General features: G+C 36.2%; 1 long non-coding RNA gene across 1 annotated transcript in view; it reads left to right on the top strand.

Annotated features, from left to right (window-relative positions):
• Positions 1 to 22,538, top strand: part of LOC308622084 — a 131,492-nt gene extending 108,954 nt beyond the window's left edge. Inside the window, exon 3 of the long non-coding RNA XR_014016560.1 lies at positions 22,435 to 22,538. This is a non-coding gene — a long non-coding RNA (uncharacterized lncRNA). The remainder of the gene's footprint in view (positions 1 to 22,434) is intronic.
• Positions 22,539 to 22,799: the final 261 nt, after the last annotated feature.

Genomic DNA, 22,799 nt, shown 5'->3' with positions numbered 1-22,799 from the left:
AGCTGCTGCTCAAACACACTGAAATCATCATATGTGTTAGTTCAGAAAGTGAAAAGCCCTAAAAATTGCCTCAGAAATTTTATTTCCTTGTATTATAATTTAAATTTGGTAATTTCCCTCAAGAATAATAGAAAAGTTGTTCAGAGATACAGCTTGTGAACTTAGTGTTTCTTTTTCACATGAGGGAAAGGAGCTAACATTTACTATGTGTTCACAGTATGACAGACATCTGACCTCTCTTAAACCGCACACCAAATGCATGAGATAGGTATTTTTTCTCCCCATTTTATTGAAGAAATTGAATCTCAGAGATATTAGGTGAATTGTCTAAGGTCACACAGCTCCTCCATGGAATACAAACACAGCTCCTCCATGGAATACAAACTGGAGATATCCTGACCTCACAGATTGTGCTCTGTCCGTTACAATACCGTGCCCTTTGGGAATTTTAAAAAATCTTAGTTATTTTCACTTTTAAATTAGTCATCATTATCAACAGTGCATATTAAAGAAGGAGTGCATTTCTAGAGAGAGAGCCATTTACTCCTTTCTTTGGAGGTATGGAAATCATGCTGAATATTGAGTATGATTTACCTTGGCAAGTGCCATGGCTTAAACTGACAAGTACTAGTGTGCTTAGTTAAATACCTCTTTTGAAACAAGATTCCTTGTGGACCCAACGCACAAAGGATAGTTGTGTGCCCCCTCAGGGTCCTCTTATGGATGACTTAGAGGGATTCCGGGGGAATCAGCTGGTGGGAAGCTTCAAAGGTGCCCGCTAATGGTGTCCTTGACCTTCAGTACGAGGCAGAGGCTCAGAGGAACTGGCAACAGAAAAGAAACCATTGCTCGAGAAAATTGCTTAAAACAGGTCCGTTGCTCTGCCTGCAGAGTGAAGGCACTGTTTGTGGTTTGGAGAGCACAGTGACAGTTTGAAGCTGTTGTAACAATTTGAAGTATATATATCTCTGTAACACGGTATGCTTTCTTATCTCGAGGAGCATGTGTGAAAACAGTTGAGATATGTTGACCAAATGGGGTCTGTAAGGAAAGAGAAAGTCTTGATATTTCCTCGTTTCATAGTGTGTGTTCAGTTGGCCGTGTGAATGTAGTTAAAGGTCGGTGTTAGTACCCCTGTGAGATGTGAATCTATCCGTAAAAAGATGATCAATTATGGATTTATTTCTGTTTTTCTCTATCTCTTGACAGCTGTGAGCAAGGCTGTTCCAAATTTCCATTATATTACAGCAAGTTTATTACTTCCCTGAACAAATAAAATACAAATATAATTTCACCTTGAAAAGAGATTATTAAGCTAACGTTGCAAAAGACTTATTAATCTTATGAATTAACAGTTCATAGTACTGAACAGGGGAACTCAAGATAACTTGATTTTAGATCCCAACAGTGTCTTGCAAATCACATGTTAAGTGCCCAATAAATATCTGTGAAGTAAAGATACATGAATATAGTTCTTGCTGAGAGTTCTCACTTCTTAGTTGTATTTCCATTTGTATGTGTGATGTAGAAATATTTATTTCTGACAGTTTTAGGCTTATCTTTCGAAGATGCTTGAGTACTTCAGACAAAATAACCATACTCTTCGTTATACCAAACACACACACACACACACACACACACACACACACACACACAAGCACTAACCAGGAACTTCTTACATATTTAGGACAGTAAGAATACTTGTTTTGCCTGTGGCTTAGTAATCAACATCTTCTGCTTTTGACCACAAGAGTAGGAAATGTCTTATTTGTTATTTACCATGGATGTTTACTATCTATTTTCTTAAGCCTGGTGAACAAACTGTTGGTAGGGTTTCTGGATAGGACGAGTTTCCATAAGCGAGCTACATTTAGGAAGGGTTGTCCTAAACACGCAGTTCATAGGGCCCAAGAAGGAGCTACTCTGACTTTTCTTTGCCAATATTAAGTTTTTTTTAGTATTTTCCGGGTAGGATTGATTAGACCCAGAAGACACACCTTGTCCCTTACAGACAGTTCAGTCAAAATATTCCTGCCTGTTTGATGCATAGTTTGTAAGCATGTCTGAGAGTTTTCATATTACTTGTCTTCTTCCCTTTCACTGTTGCTTTAATTCTCAATTCTGCCTAAATATCAGACTTCAAAAACTACCCCCTCTCGGGCTTCCCTGGTGGCGCAGTGGTTAAGAGTCTGCCTGTCGATACAGCAGACACGGGTTCGTACCCCGGTGCGGGAGGATCCCACGTGCCGCGGAGCGGCGGGGCCCCTGAGCCGTGGCCGCTGAGCCTGCGCGTCCGGAGCCTGTGCTCCGCAACGGGAGAGGCCACAGCAGTGAGAGGTCCGCATACCGCAAAAAAAAAAAAACCCCAAAAAACAAAAAAACTACCTCCTCTTAATTTGTGCTTAAATATGGTGAGAAGCTTGATAATGAATTTATTAAGTAAAAAATACTGGACTTTCAAGAGGATTAACCTCTCACCCAGGAAGAAACACCTAATTCCTAACTCCTAAGTTAAGTGTTTCTAATAAAGCATTGTTTTTCATTGCAAGGAGTTGCTTTGTGATTTCACATACATGGAAAGTGAGATATGGAGACTTTACCAAGGAGCAAAGATGGACAACAGAGAGTAGGTGGGCAGAATACGATGGATAAAGAAGGCAGATAAATGAGGAAAGGAAAAGAACATTCATTATTTTGAGAAATTTCTGTAATGTCTTTACTTAAAGGTACATGTTTAAGAGAATTTTGTTCATAGCTGCAAAGAGATTCAGAAATGAAACAGAAGAAAGAACTAGAAAAGGTACTGAATTAAGGAAAAGAAGGAGAAATGGGAGGGAGAAAAATGATATAGGGGAGGTGAGAGAAAAATGTCTAGAAGAACAACGGTTCTTCTAAGTAGGTGTGAGTCTTCTGCCCTTTCTTCAGTCTTGAGAATCCTCTGGTTTCATATTCTCTGCTTCTTTAGACAGGATGTACATTAATAGATTGTTTACTTAGTAACTGAAACCTTTGCTTCTTTCCTCTTCAGCAAAATGATGAAATGTGAAGTTTGTTCCCAGTCACTAAAAAATGCAATCTTCATCTGGGGACAGTTGTAGAGATTCAAAATATTATTTAATTATATAATGTGACAAGACTTTAAAACAATTAAGCTATTCCTATTGGCTGTTGAACTTCTTAGAACTTTCTTTCTGCAAAATGTTATAGTGATATAGATGACGTTTGAGTGAGAATCAATTTGAGTACCAGTAATGGCAGTTTTTGCTTTATAATTATTTTAGAATTCTTCCCGTAAGTCAGTAAGCACACATAATCTAATAAATCTAAGGAAACTATGGCTATGTTCCCTGAACTGAAGAGACATCTACTTGAAAACTCTTTCTTAGAAAACTGCCTCTTTGCTAAGGGCACAGTTGTGAGCTCTGAGGCCAGGCTGTCTGGGCTAGAGTCCCAGCTCTGTCTCTTATGGTCTAGGTGACCTTGGCAAAGTCATTTCTCCACTCAGAAGGTACTCCCTGTGAAGGTGCTATCTCATGAGGCTGGGATATTGAATAATTAATAAGTGCAAGTAACTCAGAAGAATGTCTGATGTATAATAAGTGTCTAATAAATTTAAGGTATCAGGATGCATTGTCCAATATAGAAAAGAGAAAAAATCACTTTAAAACGTTAAGACAGAAAGCCACAAAAGAAGTCAGTCAGTCAGTCAAGGTGAAGATTATTCTTTAAAACTAAAAATACTGTCAAAGTATCTTCTACGTACTTAGCAGTTTAATAAATATGTACTGAAAAGCTGGGTGGTTAAGAGAATAAAATATAAAACTGGAGGCATTCATCAAAAGTAGTTATTGAGATCTAATACACATTTATAACTGTATTAGGTCTGCTTTGGTTAGAGGAAAAATATGATATAACTTATGTCTTCAAGGTTGTTTCAGTTAGTTGAAGAGAGAAGATCACAGGTATGACAGACCTAAGATAAGGTTTTGCAAGTAATAGGCACTCAGTAAGTACTCAAGAACTCGCTCAAATCTGAAATAATTCTAAATGATAATCTAAATATAAGGAACTATAAGTAGGTATTCAGGCACTCGTAAGAGCCTAATGGATTGATATAGTTCAGAAAGTAGGACTCAGGCTGGTATTTAAAGAATGTGTAGTTTTAAGCTTGCACACATTCTTTTCAACCCTAGTTGCACACTGAAATAGTGAATGCCCATAGCCACCCCAAGAAAATCTTATTTGACTGGTATGAAGTGAAGCCCAGACATTTATGTGGTTTAAAAGCTACTGAGGACAGGGTTTTCCTGGTGGCGCAGTGGCTAAGAATCCACCTGCCAATGCAGGGGACACGGGTTCGAGCCCTGGTCTGGGAAGATCCCACGTACCGTGGAGCAACTAAGCCCATGCACCGCAACTACTGAGCCTGAGCTCTAGAGCCCACGTGCCGCAACTAATGAAGCCTGCATGCCTAGAACCCCTGCTCCACAACAAGAGAAGCCTGCGAAGCCTGCACACTGCAACGAAGAGTAGACTTCACTGGCTGCAACTAGAGAAAGCACGCGTGCAGCAATGAAGACCCAATGCAGCCAAAAATAAATAAATAAAATAAATACATTGATAAGAAAGCTACTGAGGTGATTCTAATATTCAGTCAAGGTGGGAATCCCTGGTATAAATGGTCGGAGAGACAGAGAAAAATACCTTAGGCAGGCCTGAGGGAAGAGGGGTGATAGCATGAGGGCATTTGTGTATAGGGCCATGAAAAGATGAGCAGTGGCTCAGAAGTGAGTGACACTGAGGCTAGACTAGCTTAATTTTAAGGTAGTGACATCCTAAACTGGGGCGACCTGGATGAGATGGAAGTGACAGATATGTGGCTTTCTCATATCCATGGGCTTTGACTTTAGACCCAACTTAAGTCTCCTGGGCAGGTTGCATAGACTCTATATGCCTTATATTTCTCATCTATAAAATGGATGTTACTCTCTCATAAGGACCATGGAGATGGAAAGGACATAGTGAAAGGAAGACCTGAATCAAGTGAATTAAGATACTGGGAAAATGGTGATGTCATGGCCGGGCAGGAAGATGGAAGGGGCCGAAAGGGAACAAAAGCAAGTCACATGTTTCTTGAGTTTGTAAGGCTGCATATCTAGAGAAATTAATCATTCAGAGAATCTCCAAATAAAATACATGGTGGATCAGAAAACCTCTATTTTATGGAAGAAAGTAAATTCCCTTCCCCCAGCTACTCACTATAAATTCCCCCTCAGAGCTGATTATATCAACTCAGAAATGAAACTAGAGCTGTATATGGCAGTTTGGGAAAAATAAGAAATGATCCTCTCAAAAGTTTACTTAGTGTTTCAGATGTTCATATTAGAAGCAGAAGTACCTAAGTCTTGTGAGAAAAAGCTAAATGAAAATAGGAAGTATTGAAATATTGAAAATGAAAGCCACGTACATTTTGTAAGAATTTGACCTATATTCTTTTAGTAGACTTTTTCTACGTAAAAATAATTGAAATTGTTATACTTTCTGATGAATAATGTCTACGTGGAAGTACATAGTAGTATTGCTATTTCTAAATTAAAGAAATGTGATTGCTTAGAAACATATTAAATGATCATCTAGGCACCCCTTTGGTATAAAAAGAACAAAATGTATTAAATGAGGCAGAGTCCTCTGGAGGGAAGAGTTGACCTATGATTAAATTGTCTTTTTATCTGAAGCGATTGTATTAGTTTTCCACATCAACTTTTGAAATGGCTTCTAGATATCATTGGCCTAAAAATTTCTATTATTTCCGAGTATTGTTTTCATGTTTGCTCATTGTATTGCCACAAGGACTCTGAGAGATGGATATGGTATCCCATTGTACAGTAGAAGAAGGAGAGTTACAAAGAGGGGCTGTCTCAAGAAAATGTGCCTGGCTAAGCAATAACAGTGACCAGGCTGGAACCCAACTTTCTTGAGTTTATGTGTGATATTATCTTATTTTGGACTATCATATTCATTCCAGTGGTTACTGACCTTTTAAAATCACTTTCAGAAAAATCATCCCTGTATCTCTAGTCAGCTTGATATAACACTAGTGAAACCAAATGCATTCACTTTTTGGAATTACATATGACTTAGACTCTGACAAATGTTAGAGTTAGTTTAAATGTTAAACTATGACTAACTAAATGTTAGTTAGTTTTTAAAGGAAACAATGTTTCATATTTTAATATGTGCAGGCTTTGATTTTAAGTAGACCTAGTTTAAAATCCTGGAAAAGTTGCATAATCTCTATACTCCTCAGACTTCTCATCTGTAAACTAGGTAGTAATTTGTACTTTATGTGTGTGAGAATCTTGTCAAGTAAGAATGCATGTAATGTTCTTAACACACAGTAGGCTTAATACATACTATTTATATAATTTTGAAGTTGAAATAACTATTTCATAATAATATGAGTAGGTTTTATTGATTTGTTATTTATTACAAAAATTATGCTTTTTAAATAAAATACAATCTGTGTTATTATAACTGAAGATACTCAAAGAGAATTTAGGTTAAAATATGGAAAATATTTTTAAAATACATAAATATGAAAGGTATGATTAAAGTATCAACAAACATTTTTATAAAGCTAGGTAAGTAGTTATTGAAGTTCATGCATGAAAATAAATGTACAGGAATAGCAAAGAAAACAGTAAAGAGAAAAGCTATATGGACAGCCATATGCAAAAGAATGAAATGGACTACTATCTTATGCCATACACAAAAATCAACTCAAACTCGATTAAAAATTTGAACATAAGACCTGAAACCGTAACACTCCTAGAAGAAAACATAGTGGGTAAGCTCCTTATGTGAGTCTTGGCAATGATTTTTTGTAATTGACACCAAAAGGCAACAAAAGCAAAAATAAACAAGTGGGACTACATCAAACTAAAAACCTTCTGCATACCAAAGGAAACCATCAACAGAATGAAAAGGCAACATACTGAGTAGGAAAAAATATTTGCAAATCGTGTTTCTGATAAGGGGTTAATATCCAAAATATATAAAGAACTTCATTAACTCAAAATATATAAATAACTCATTAACATAGCAAAAAACAAACAATCTGTTTAAAAAATGGGCAGATCTGGATAGACATTTTCCCAAAGAAGACATACAAATGGCCAACAGGTACACAAAAAGGTGCTCAATATCATTAGTCATTAGGTGAAATGCAAATTAAAACCATAATGAGATATCACTTCACACCTGTCAGAATGGCTATTATCAAAAAGAAAAGAAATAAGTGATGGTGAGGATGTGAAGAAAAAGGGACCCTTGTGAACTGTTGGTGGGAATGTAAATTGGTATAGCCACTACGAAAACAGTATGGCAGTTCCTCAAAAAATTAAAAATAGAACTACCATATGATCCAGCTTTCCCACTTCTGAGCATTTATCCCAAAGAAACAAAATCACCATCTTAAAAAGATATCTACATCCCCAGGTTCACTGCAACATTATTTACAATGGCCAAGACATGGAAACAACTGGTGTCATAAACAGATGAATGGATAAAGTGTATGTATGTATATCTATATATATGTTATATATATAAAACATAGATGGACCTTGAGAGCATTATGCTGTGTGAAATAAGTCAAACAGAGAGTGGCAAATACCATATGATCTCACTTGTATATGGAATCTGAAAAAAAACTGAACTCATAGATCCAGAGAACAGATTGGTGATTGCCAGAAGTGGGTGAAATGGGTGAAGGGTATCAAAAGGTACAAACTTCCAGTTATAAGGTAAATAAATCCTGACAATGTAATGTACAACATCGTGACTATAGTTGTTACCTGTGCTGACTAATACTGTACTGCATATTTGAAAGTTGCTAAGAGAGTAGATCTTAAAAGTTCTCATCACAAGAAAAAAAAATGTAACTGAGTATGGTGATGGATGTTAACTTATTGCGGTAATAGTTTCGCAGTGTATACATATGTCAAATCATTATGTTATACATCTAAAACTAATACAATGTTTTATGTCAATTAAATTTCAATTAAAAAAAGAAATAAAGAAATAAGCACAAAAACAAAGAAATAGACAAAAAGATAAATATAAATGGGGACTAGCTCTAACAGATGTTAAAACTTACTATAAGTTGTCTATAATTGAAAAGTGTGGTACTGGCATATAATAAAGAGATGGACCAGTGGAATGACTGGATATTGTAGAAATATTTCTATATTATAGAAAAAGACCCAGGTACAAATAGAACTTCAGCGTGTATGTACATATCTGTATAATTACATCTATTTCCAAGTCTCCTGCCCAACCTGAAAATCTGCCATTTCTATGGCACTGCTTGGAGTTGCTGTCCTGGCAGACGTACCTTGATTCCATTCCATGCTTCTAGATGTTGATTTCACTCTACATCAGGACTGTTCAACTTATCTTTCGGTATTGGTAGAAATGGTCTAAAATCTGGACTGTCCAATAAGGTGGCTACTGAACCCTTGAAATATGGCTAGTGCAACCATGGGGCTTATTTTAAAATTCTGTTTAATTTTAATTAATTTATATTTAAATGGCCACATGAGGCTAGTGGAAACTCTACTGAATGATCAAGCTTTATAGTCTAAGCTCTTTGAGGACAGCTTCACGTCTGTTTAGTTTACACTAGCGTCTAACATGGTGCCTGAGGGCTGACTGGTTTTTATTTTTCCAATCTATATTAATTCTATGACAAATCCTTGTCAGGAGAGCTGGGTGCACCCCTATGTTCAGCTCCATCATGGTGCACAGTCAGGGAGGAGAACTGCAGGTAAAATAGATGCTTCTTGCTGTGTCTTTTCTCTTTGCTAGACAGAAGCTAGCTTAACCTTAATCATACAGGCTTGCAAAATTCACTCTAATTTGCAGGAACCTCAGAGTATTGTTTTTATGTAATAGTGAATAAAAAACAAAAACAGGTATAAACATATTTATTCACCTGCTTTAAAAAATTATAGCTTTCTTAAAGTAATATTTTCAGCTCTTCTCACAGAGCAGTTTGTCTTTGAGAAAACATACGCAGTCAATGGTTTACATAAACACTGGTCTCAGAAGAGCAAGACATCAGATGGAGGGCTCAACAGCAACAGAAGGAGAACATTAGAATTTTGAAAAGGAGTTTCTGTTAATCTAAAGAGTGTTCAAATCAGGTCTTCACAGACAGTTTGGGGCAAAGTCAAATAAAATGTTAAGCAGCATGCTGATGTGGAAAGAGCTAGGGCTTAGGGCCATAGATCACTGATTTGACTTTCAGCTTTTCTGCTCCCTTTAGCTGTGTGATGACAGCTGCTCAGCTTCTCAGCACCAACTCTTTATCTGGCAAAAGGAGAAGGATTGTATTGTGGAAGTGTGGTTTGGGGGATAGAATGAGCTCATGCAAGTAAATGGTCAGCAGAGGTGTATTTCCCTCTACTGAACTCTCCTCCCACACTGACGCTGCCTCCAAAAGGTTGTTGTGTAGAGTTAAGAACATGAGAGCTGGAGAAGATTCTAGAAACTACCCAATCAAATACCCTCTTTTTATAAATGAGGAAATTGAGTATGGGATATGCGAAGACAAAAGTGATACCACCAGCAGGCTCTGAAAAAGGAGGTGGCAGATGTCATCCGCATCACACCCGCTCCATGCTCTGTGCCACCACCTTTGAAATCGGTACTTAACTGCTGAAAATTCAGAGATGCAAACACACGAATGCATGTTTTGGGTTCTTTCTCACACTGTGATTTTCAATATTTGTTTTTTCTTTACCTTATTGAAAGTATTACCAGAGTGGTTAAGTTTCTCTATTTGAACTGATGATTACAGTCAAATTAAATACAAAATAACTACCTCAACATTATTTTGTCTAGTAGGAGGGCAAGTTCTTTGCTATCAGTGTTCAGATTCTTCTATACTTTTCTCCTTTCTAATGTGCTTTGGAATCTCCTGAATTTTAATGCACAGAAGCAACTTTCACTTAAAAAAAAAACCTCTCTTTGGCTTCATTGACTTTTCTTTTGCTGATTATAAGACATAGCATAGAGATGTCTGATTGTGATAAAGGACCAGTGAACTTACACATGAGAGACAGAACACTAGTGATGTCAGTTATGAGAATTGGTATTTGACAGCACAGTGTAGAAATGCAATATCAATGCATAGATGAGGTATTTGCTTATAGAAAAATTTCCTAAAATAGCACAGTTTGGGGATTTGTTTTGTTCAGCGTTGAGTATGCTTTTGATTTACACCAGCTATAAAACACATTCTCCGTGTTTCCTGATTTAGGTATTTAGTTTCACATAGGTAAACAGATACAAAACTTTTTTGTGTCAGGTTAATTTTCTCATATAGAATTTTTGAGCTTAGCTACAATTTTACCTAGTGGAAAGTCATTTTAGGTGTGGTACTCTGATATCACAGAACTTAAGAGTAAAGACAAATTAAAGAATAATGATTTTTCTTTTGTTTTAAGAGGCAATAAAATTTACATACTGTGTATATAATATGACAAAGAAAATAATACATAACTAATATTTTATCAAATTTTGGAACATAGCAAGAGTATATTTTCCCATTCTTTACTTATAGAAATGAATATAGGATTAGAGAATATGGATACAATTAAGACTAAAATGTAAAATATAAAAATACCTAGTCTAAAAGATATTTAATTCTTTTGAATGGAGTTTGTCATGATACATATTCTCTGTCATATGTATCCCTTTTACAGTTTGTCTATTTGAGATTTTCCCCATTTTACTTCAACTTAAGCAATGAGGAGGAGATTAAGGAAAAGTGAGAATATTGTTCAGTGATATCACTCTGGAGATGAACACACAGATTATGCCTCCCTGGAAGCTGTATGACATGGGTAGTTTGTCGTTATCCATTATTATAGACTCTATAGACTTGTAGGTGTTACCAACAACACGCTTCATTTTTCAGGGTCATCTGTTCTCTCTTCCTTCCCTTCAGGTATTGTTTCCCTATAGTATCTCTTTTATTTTTAAGCACTCTCTCCCTTCCCCACATACCTGTTCCATATTTATATGTATTTAAAAATGTATATCTACCTCTTTATCTACCTAATACTCTTATTCAGGAAGAACTCATAAGAACTCATAAGGCTAATATTAATCATAAATAAAGGAGGATTCTGAAAGAAGGCTTTCAGTCACAGTGTTGAACTTTTGCCTCTTTATTTTCCCATTAAAGACAGTATTTGGAAAACATCCAGGAGGAAATCTCTTCTGAACAATTGCTTCCTAAGTGAAGCTATTTTATAGTTGATTTTCTCCCTCCTCTGCCCAGTTCTATTGAGAAATAATTGATATACATCACTATATACGTTTAAGGCATACAGCATGATGGTTTGATTTATTCAATACATACATTGTAAAATAATTACCACAATAGGTTCAGCTAACATCCATTTTCCCATATAGATAAAATAAAAAGAAAAGGAAGAAGAAAAGGGGGGAAAATTCTCCTTATGATGAGAACTCTCAGGATTACTCTCTTAACAACTTGCCTGTATGTAATACAGCAGGGTGAGCCACAGTCATCGTGTTGTACCTTACATCCCTAGGACTTCTTTATTTTGTACCTGGGAGTGTGTGCCTTTTGACCACCTTCCTCCGGTTCTCCTTTGCCCCACCCTATGCCTCTAGTAACCACAAGGCCAAACTCTGTTTCTGTGAGGTTTTTGTTGTTGTTGTTGTTGCTGTTGTGTTTAATTCCACATGTAGGAGAGACCGTACAGTATTTGTCTTTGTCTGACTTATTTCATTTAGCATAATGCCCTCAAAGTTCGTCCATGTTGTTGCAGATGATTCTCTCCCTTTACAGTAGTGTGATTTGGTGCAATATTTCTGGGCACTTAACCTCTCACTCAGTCTTCAGCAGGAACCTCTTTCTTTACTGAGAGTAACAAAGCCAGGAGAGAAAGCAAGTGTTCAAAGCTTCAGTGGCCACAAGTGGGCAAATTTTTAAAAAAGTATATATTTTCAATCTATCTGGAGCATAATTTTTTTTAATTTGCCTTCCTAGGTATAATATTGTCAGATTTATTCAGTTTGCTTAACTGTGACTGCATGCTATGGCCTTGCCAGAAAATTTCTGGGACATCCTATTTTCTCTTGTTCTTGCTAATAAGAGGGGAGCCCTAGACAGCACACTCATTTGACACAACGCATGCCCTGCAGGACCCAGGGGTTACAGACCTAACCAGAATAAGGACAGAGGGGCTCCCAGGAGCTTCCTCATTAGACCTCTATAATCATAGTCTGTAAAAATTTGCAGATCAGTAATCAAAGAGTCCAATCTTGAGACAAGTTATTTTAATAATATGAATTAGTTATAAAACCATAATGTATAAATTATAATACCACACATCCACCACTTTTATTTCCTAATTGAATGTAAAGTGATCCAAAATGATCTATAGAAATAATTAAACTTTTAAAAGTGATAAATTAATGAGATTAACTTGTTAATTATTGTGAGACATTGAAATATTAGTACTCTCCAATCAGATAGAAGAAATGTGGGAGAAATTAAGTGATGATATCTTTTCTTATTTTTCTCCTATATTACATCTCTTCTTAATTCTCTAAGAGTTCTAAGATTTACATTTTAAAATTTCTAAAATAAACTATTTGGTGATCTCCTTTCATTCAACTCAGTTAAATATGCTTTCTTCAGTCAAGCTCAGGAATATATCTTAAATCAGGATGCATTTCAGATGTCATTTAAAAAATACCTTAAATTCTTGCCCCGGTCTGGGAAGATCCCACATGCCGCAGAGCGGCTAGGCCCGTGAGCCATGGCCGCTGAGCCTGTGCGTCCGGAGCCTGCGCTCCGCAAGGGGAGAGGCCACAACAGTGAGAGGCCCGCATAACGCAAAAAAAAAAAAAAAATAAAAAAATAAAAAATAAAAAAAATAAAAAAAATAAAAAATACCTTAAATTCTTAACATCCTATGAGAGGAAAAATGGACGTTGTTGCATATTGTTATTAGGTAGTAAATTGGTAGAGCCGCTGTGAGGGGCAATTTGGCAACACACATTAGAATTTTAAGAGCATGTAAAATTTGCTCTACGAATTCCATTTCTAGCTATTTATCCTCTACAAGTACAGGTTCATGGCTAAAATGCTACATGTACAATGATATGTACACTGGAGCATTTTTATAATACTGATGATTAAAAACTCAAGTGTCTTTAAAACTGGTAACTAAGTTTTGCTACGTCCATAGTGTGGAATAACATAGAAGTATTAAAATAATACATAAAGCAATAATAATAAAATTATGAAGCCATTAAAGTAATAATAACACTTATCATTTATTGAATAATTAACTGAATGAATTCATTTAATCTTTATACTCTCCTTATGACGTATATACTATTACTAATCTCATTTTACAGATTAAAAATAAAAACTGGGATATAGAAAGGTTTCCTTTAGTGACCAAGATAGAATGTAATGAGACTAGTATACAAATCCAGCCAATCTTATACTGTTATACTGAACAATTATAAAAGTATATATAGTGTGCACTCATTTGTAAGAGAAATATGTATTTAGAAAGAAGGAAAGGAAGGAAAGAAGGGAGAGAGGGAGGGAATCTACATCCCTAATTTATCTAAAGAAAATACTTCTTTAAAAATATGCTTTGGGGCTTCCCTGGTGGCACAGTGGTTGAGAGTCCGCCTGCTGATGCAGGGGACACGGGTTCGTGCCCCAGTCCGGGAAGATCCCACATGCCGCGGAGCGGCTGGGCCCGTGATCCATGGCCGCTGAGCCTGTGCGTCCGGAGCCTGTGCTCCGCAACGGGAGAGGCCACAACAGTGAGAGGCCCGCGTACCGCAAAAAAAAAAAAAAAAAAAAGCTTTGATAAGTATTATATTGTTTGTTAATGTACATAATAATTTATAATATATTAAAAGTAAATATTTTCAATGACAGTAAGGGTTTTATACATCATACACTGCAGTGTATGAGCTGCATTACTCAGTATGGTAGCCCTTAGCCACTTGTAGCTCTTGAGCACCTAATATATGGCTATTTCAAATTGAAATATATACTGCAAATATAAAATACTCACCAGATTTTGAAGATTTAGTACAAAAGAGAATGTAAGCTATCTTATTAATAACTTTATTGATTACATGATGAAATAATATTTTGATAAATAATATATTAATAATTTAATATTTGGGTTAAATAAAATATATTGTTCAATTTCACCACTTTTTTGCTTTTTATAATATAGCTATTAGAAAATTTAAAATTATTCAAATTATATCTCTATTATATACCGAAGATCTAATACAATATATTCAAGTTTCATTGTACTTTACTTCCTTCCCCTTCAGGATTATTTCTCTAGCATGGTGGTTATCAACACTTGATGTACATTAGAATCACCTGAGAAACTTTAAAATACACCTGGGCCCTACTAAGAGGCTCTGGATTATTTGTTCTGGGCTGGGGTGCCAGTATCACTTTTTTTTTTTTTTTTTAACCTTTGCATTCTAATACGAATCCAAGGTGGGAACGACGGCTTTAACCCTCGGTGCCTAATAGGTATACAAGGAACTTAATTTTTTTCCAACAATGTTTTAGAAGGCAACCTTTGCACTTTCTTAACTAGGTAGGGATTTTTATTTTTTTGAACAATGTCAAATAAGAAGGTGCAGGAAATTTTCCATTAAAGAAATATTTAGAAAATTTTTTGAGTCTTGCTTAGTTAAATTTGTTTAATCATTGGTAGAATAAAGAGGGCTTATCCATATTATTGTTTGTCCTCCAAACAGTAATAGAGCAAATAAAAGTTGAAAATCTTTTTGTATTATGACCATGAAAACTAAATGTGGCCAACAGTACTGGCTCAACGATTATGTCTTTACAAAATACAAAATAGATTTTCCTGGCCTCAGATATTCCCAGTGTCATATAAACAGGCTATGGTAAACTTACTAATAGAATTTTTTGTACCCTTCTGAATAAGCCCTAGTTTTATAAAGCACCACTAAAAGATGATTCTTATCATACATCATTATATTCCATTCAGCCTCTCAATTTTTATATAATTTTCATAATTAGTTGATTGCCTTTTCTGCCACAATATTCTGCTCCATATTTTGACTACCATTGCCTGTTGGGTGGTAGTGATAAAACACTGCTGATTGAGAAAAGAAACTGAAGGAAAATTAAATTGTGACTTATAAAATTGTCTACCTATTTTCAGGGAGAAAGTAATTACTCTTAAGATCTTAGATTTTTTTTTCTGACCTCTTTGGTATTAGCCACATATTTGTTTTCTGTTTGTAAGATACTAGAAACTGAACCATAAGACTCAAAGTTTTATTAACATTTAAGCCGTTAGAAAGTTACCTTCAGTATGATTACTTTTTTCCAAATTACTGAGATTCTTTTATCAGATGACTGTATTGACAAGCTAGAATATAAGTTTCTTGAGGGCAGGCATCTATCTACCTTGTTCACTACATCTCCCCAGTGTCCAGTAAATAACTAACACATGCATTTTTTAAAGATTTATTTATTATTTATTTATTTTTTTAAATTTATTTTTGGCTGCATCGGGTCTTACTTGCGGTACATGGGGTCTTTTTTGAGGCACGCAGGCTTCTCTATAGTTGTGGCACAGGCTCCAGGGTGCGTGAGCTCTGTAGTTGTGGTGCATGGGTTCCAGAGCACATGGGTTCTGTAGTTTTCAGCACGCAGGCTCTCTAGTTGAGGTGCACGAGCTCAGTAGTTGTGGTGCGCAGGCTTAGTTGCCCTGTGGTATGTGGGATCTTAGTTCCCCAACCAGGGATCGAACCCGCATCCCCTGCATTGGAAGGCAGATTCTTTACCACTGGACCACCAGGGAAGTCCCACATGCATTTTTTTTTTTTTTTTTTTTTTTTCGGTACGCAGGCCTCTCACTGCTGTGGCCTCTCCCGTTGCGGAGCACAGGTTCCGGACGCGCAGGCTCAGCGGCCATGGCTCACGGGCCCAGCTCCGCGGCATGTGGGATCCTCCCGGACCGGGGCACGAACCCGCGTCCCCTACATCGGCAGGCGGACTCTCAACCACTGCGCCACCAGGGAAGCCCTCACATGCATTTTTAAATGAAAGAAAAATCAAAAATTTATGATGGAATATTTCAAGATACAGTGTAACCCCATTATAAAATTTCTTACTGATGGAGTAAAGTTGTGATTTAATCACTCTGAATTTTGCACTCTTACTATTTCAGAAACCTTGTAATTGTAGCAGAGAGAACTTCTACCCAGAGTACAAAATGCTTAGCAAAATGATCCTAATGATTGCTGAGAATTATTCTAGCCTCTCTGTCATATGTCATTAATATATTTAACAGATGTGCTTAAAAGTGATTAAAACTTCCAGCAGAGAAAAATTCATACACTTATTAACTTTAAAGCAATGATTCTAAAATTAATCTCTATTAGTTGTGGGATATTTAATTTTTCAAAAGCTCCCAATATTCTGGAAATGTGATTCTACTAGATTATCCCTAGGAAATATTGTTATGCAACTGAATTCTGGACTTAGTTTCTGTTAAATGGCAACAAAATATAAAAGTCACAAACTCATTTCCTGGGATTATGAATGAACTCTATCTGAATCATGGTTCTCCTAGTTACTAGCTCTATGGTTATGGGCAAATTATATAACTTCTCAGCACCTCAGATTCCTCATTTTTGAAATAGGAAAAGTAATGATACATGGTGTCCCAGGGACGTTGTAAGAAATCATTTAGGTAATAGCTATAAAGCAGCTCGTATAGCCAGTATTCAATTTAATATTAACTATCAATATTATTGGTTGCATGATGATAAGAAATTGTATAACTATTTATGCAAATATAACTGTGCACAACCTTTGAAAATACATAGAAAGTCCAGCTTTAGTCATTAACTCTTCCAGCTAAAAGTCGCTTTAGTACAGCTGGGCTAACTTGTTTTTTGTTCTCTGCAGTGATTGCTGCTTAATCACCTAGGGACTACAGTTAATGGGCTGATATACAAATACAAATCCTAATATTCTTAGTTAACAACAACAGCAAAAAAGCCTATACGAACCTAGTTTTGTATCATCATGTAGTCAAGATTTATTAAAAATTTAGTATCTTCCAGACACTACACATGGATAATTTCATTTAATCTTCACAATAACTCAGTGATAAAAGGATACTATTATTGTTCCTTTTATTGGTCAAAGAACTGAAGATTAGAAAATTATGTATCAATAGCTTGCTGCAAGTCCTGCAGTTTATTTATTTTTATTTTTATTTATTTTATTTTATTTTTTTGGCTGCATTGGGTCTTCGTTGCTGCGTGTGGGCTTTCTCTAGTTGTGGTGAGCAGGGGCTACTCTTCGTTGCAGTGCATGGGCTTCTCATTGCAGTGGCTTCTCTTGTTGCAGAGTGCAGGCTCTAGGCACACGGGCTTCAGTAGTTGTGTCATGTGGGTTCAGTAGTTGTGGCTCGCTGGATCCAGAGCGCAGGCTCAGTAGTTGTGGTGCACGGGCTTAGTTGCTCCGCGGCATGTGGGATCTTCCCGGACCAGGGATTGAACCTGTGTCCCCTGCACTGGAAGGCAGATTCTTAACCACTGTGCCTCCACGAAGGCCCCCTGCAGTTTACTGGTATGAAATACTAGTTAGAGCTGAAATTTAATCACAGAAGATCAGACTTTAGCATCTATACTTTTAAACATACAGTATTTCAAAATATATGATATGCATACCATGGGATTTAAGATGATTTACGTAGTTATTTAAATGCGTATTCTAAAATTTTAACTTTTAATCAAATCAGTGATTTCATGTATTTTTACATGGGGTGAGGCTAAAGTAGTTAGCACAGGGTGCAACCTACATAGGCCACATGAATCTTGTGATGGTGCTCGGGCATACCTAATAAGACCCTTTGAAGTTAAACTATTAGGATGTTAGCATGATACAGCTTGTTTGGTCACTAAAGTGGATTCTCATATACTGAATTTTTGTGTAATTATGGTGTTCTTTCATTTGATGCACCTACATATCATTTTGAATTGTAAAATATCAATTATAAACTGCATTTGGGACTGTGCACTCTTTGATTTCCTTTTTTCTTGAACCTATCACGGTCCAGGGCTTTATAAATACGTCTTTTAAAGCTTATTGCTTGAAGATGCTGATGGAAATAGAGGTGCAGTGGTGTTTGCAGTGACATCAGTCATATGCTTTCAGAATAGTAGGAAGGTCAAATTGATAAACCACCTGAAACCACCTGCTACTGTTGTAAAAACACTAGCTGTAAAGAAAACAAAATATATCATGCAAATATAGTGAAAATTATTTGATATTTGGATTTTAGTGGACTGAAAATGAATGTAAATTCTTCCATTATATATAGCATGTTTGGGGACATTCAGAGTTCTGGCAAGAAAGCATTCTGTCTCAAACGTCAGTTTTGAAATGTACATGGACTACTGTGGGAAGTGTTGAAGACATACGAGTAACAGGAACATCAGCACAGGGTGGTAGGAGATGAAATTGCAGAAGTTGCGGAAGTCTTGTTTACAATGTTAGGTTGAATTGCCAGAGTTAGAGTTGCCCAAGTTATTGATGAGACATCCGTTACTGTTTGGCTTCCAGCCAGTGCAAGTGATGCTCTCTGGGACAAGGCAAGGGAAAAAAAATCTGGTGGAGCAACTCTGTCAAATATAATAATATATCAAACAACGACAGATACAGTCCAAATATGGGGCTGCATTTATTATCCTGATTACAAAAACATCCATAATACTCCCTGGAGACCCTAAGATGAATTCCCTGATATTAGCCAGTCAGTTGATCTTCTGGTGTTTGTGAGATATGATTTGGATAAAGGAGCCCAAGAAGAAATGTTTGGCCAATCTTTATTAACTCTTACAACTCGGAAGAAACTTTAAAATTATTGATAACTTCAAGGTAAACAATAACATGCAACCGATGTATTGGGTTATGCACAGATGGTGCTAAGGCAGTGGTATCCAAAAAGAAAAACTTGTTCCATGTGTTCAAGCTGTTGTTCTGGAAATAAGATCTACTCACTATGTCGTGCATCCTAGAAGCTCTCCAGAGGTGTTTTTAAAAATTTAAGGGAGAGGACCTCTTGAAGCTATAATGATTGTCAGTTACATTAAGGACAGGCAAATTGAATGTTCTGCTTTTTCTCAGCTTTGAGAAAGTATCAGCACTGATTACAAACAATTACTGTTTTCTGTGGTAATTTGGAGAAAAACTTCATGTCTTTGGTGATAATATCTACACAATGAGTAGGAACATATACATAATTTAGATTGGCTTTGCAGATCAGCATGTCAGTGATATGTCTTCTCTCCTTTAAACAGACTAAATTTACTCTTTCAAGGTAAACAGACTTCTATTATTATTCCACATGAAATCAAAAATGAATGTGATATTTGCAGATTTGAGTCTGTGGGACAAATACCCTGATTGGAGTAAGCTGGATTATTATATTAGTCTGAATAACCTTGTAAAAAATTCATTGAAAGAAGTCACTGAAAATATTCTGAAAATTATTATTATTTGCTTGATAAATACCTCCATAAATACTTGTCCAGGGAGAGTGACTGGTGAGTGGGTAAGCACCACAGTTTTCATTATCCTTGACATATTCTATTAAAACACATTCTTGCAAATGGCTCCTTCCAAAAGTTTGTTGAGCTAAAGTTACTTATGGAATTTTATTGTACTGTGATCTATGAAAATGGCTTATATTATGTCTATTTTAGGATATTTGTATTGGTTTTTAGGGGGTTATTACATATGACCATTTTGTGGTAAATTTTCCAGACACTTGAGAAATGGTGAATCCCTCTTTACAGGGTATAGAACTCATGGTATAACTGTTAAATAAACTTCAGTAATGGTATTATTCATGTCCTCTATATCCTTATTCACTTTTATCTGCTCTTCTTTAAAAATGAGAGCTAAAGTTTCTCATTACTTTTCTGTTTTTTCTGTCTTTTTTAGTTTTGCTTCATAAATACTTTGATACTAAATTATTCAGCATTTAAGGTTATAACAATTATACTTTCATCTTAGACTGTAGCCATCTTTAAAACAAGTTAAACTGCTTAATGAATAAATAAGTAATAAATATGTTCCAACATTTTCCTTTCTTTTGTTTTATTATATGTGTCACATATAGATCTTTTGTATGTAGCATATAGGTTTTCATTTTTTGACCAAATATTTGGAAATCTGTTTCAGTAATAGATTTATCCTATTCTTTTTTTGTGTGTGTGGTGGTGGTTTGTTTTGTTTTATTTTATTTTAAAATGTTTATTGGAGTATAATTGACTTACAATGTTGTGTTAGTTTCAGGTATATAGCAAAGTGAATCTGTTATACAAATACATATATCCACTCTTTTTTAGATTCTTTTCCCATACATGCCATTACAGAGTACCGAGTAGAGTTCCCTGTGCTATACAGTAGGTCCTTCTTAGTCATCTATTTTATAAATAATTTTTATTGTCTTTTTTTTAGAATGACTCTCCCTCCTACTCCTTATCTCTCTATATATAATTTTGTCTTTTAATTTTATTTGCTTCTCAGTGTTTTTTGTTTGTTTTATTTTCCTTTAACTGTATTACCTGAGATTTCTTTCATTTATTTTTTTCTCTTGTAATTTTAAGGTATAATATTTGTATTTAGACATCCACCATCAAATATTTTTTGAAAAACTCCTTAAATGTTTATCTTCTAAGCTGTCAGCTGTGTTTCTGATTCCAAGGCATCCCCCCTTCTCAAACTAGTGATGTTATTTATTTCCCTCCCTCTTTAAAAAACTGTTTACTTGTTATCACTCTCCCTTCAAATGTACAATTCTTATCAGCTTTTAAGTATGTTCAAATCTCACCCATAAAAATAACATTTTTTCCATGACCCCACATCTCTCTCCCGCAACTGCGTCATCTCCCCTCGCTGTCTTAACTTCCTGAAAGAGAATTGTTGATACCAGCTGTCCACATTTCTCACCTCCTGGGCTTGTACCAAATCACTCTCCCAATTTTCCCCTTCCCTCTTGGAGGCTGCTTATCATTCTCTTTTATAATGTCGTATTCCTCTACCAGACTTTGATATACTGTAGTTCTAGATCCCTTATCTCCTCTCTCTGGGACATCCATGCCAAGAGTTTCAAATGATGCTATGTGCAGATGACTTGCAAATATATATCTCTAGTCCCAGACCTTCATGCTGGGACTCCAGATCCACATTGAAACTGCCTTCTTGACATCTCTAGGACATGTCACAAGTACATTAAAATCAATGTGTCTGCAACGGAATTCTTGATTGTCTTCCCTGAACCAACTTAGTCTCTCATCCCCTCAACAAAGAGAGCCCTGAGAAAGCCAAGAGAATGAGTGATGGGAAGAGTGGTAGGGAATGAGACTGGAGAAGTAGCCTGGGGCCCAATCACAACTAGGCTTGGCGGTCATGGCATTTGGATTTTACGTTGAGATGCAAAGCCTTGTGAGATTTTGAATAGGGAAGCATTAAGATTTGTGTTTTAAAGGATTCCTTTGCCAATGGAGAGGGTAGGCAATGGAACAGGAAGACCAGGTAGAAGCCTATTGCAGAGGTTTGGATGATAGGCAGAGGCCTGTAAGTGGTGGTAACAATGGAAGAGATTAGATGTCGTCAGATTCTTATACTCTTTCAAGGTAAAGTAAACAATATTTGTTGATGGATTAGATTTAGAGTATAAGATAAAGAGAAGAGTCCAGGACAAGCCCTGGGTTTTCGTTGTCATTCTCTGATGAAGAAAACTTAGGGAGAAGGACAGATGTGAGGAGGAACTGGAATCGAGTCAAGTTTAAAACCTGATGCTCTGAGATGCTCATTAGTCATCACATGAAGCTGCTTGAGTGGGCAGGGGCATCCACAAATCAAGTTCATGTTTGGTCAGAACTGTAGTTATAAATTTGGAAATCATCAGCATAGAAATCATGCTTTAAAACCACTTGAGGGATCAGTGTAAATTAAAGATGAGAAGAGGTGCAAGCACTGAGCAAAGAAAATTGATTTTAAAAAAATTGAGCTTCGTGTGTGTGTGTGTGTGTGTGTGTGTGCACCACCTCTGATTAGTATTGGTTTGTGACAAAGAATGCATACCTTTAAGTAGGGTTTGGTCAACATTTCTTTCAGAGCCCACCTTCCTACTCCAGATAAGGGGCTACTTTATGATTCATAAGGAGGTTCCTAAATATCAACTGGACCCTTCACAGTACTGAGAATCTGAGCCAGAAAAGTCATGACACCCCCGACTTGGAGTTTGATAAGGTTATGCATTTCTCTTCTTCCAGCTCCGATGGGGAGTTTAACAGTGCTGTTGATCCACATCAGAGAGAAAAGTTCTTCAAGGTTGTTGGTCCCTGTCTCTCCCATGGCCTGCCCTCCCCTCATCTCTCACCCCTCCAAGTCAAGGTATGTAAGTGAGTACCTAGTAGAGTTTACAAAAATGTATTTCTTTACTTTCACCTGCAATCCATCTTCTCTTAAGAAGATCACTGATGTTTCATTTTATTTGGTTCTATCTTTGCTATATTTAACCACACTTCCTAATGGAAGGTTTGTGGCATATGAATCTTGGGGATATTTCATAAGCAGATGAAGGTTTCTGGTTTATTAATCAATCCTGTTCTCTAGTTAAGCTCCTTAATAGATACAA

This window comes from Mesoplodon bidens (assembly GCF_964165515.1).
Source record: "Mesoplodon bidens genome assembly, chromosome: 8".
Lineage (NCBI taxonomy): Eukaryota > Metazoa > Chordata > Mammalia > Artiodactyla > Ziphiidae > Mesoplodon > Mesoplodon bidens.
Note: the sequence above shows the minus strand (reverse complement) of the source record. Positions and strands in the feature narration are given on the sequence as shown.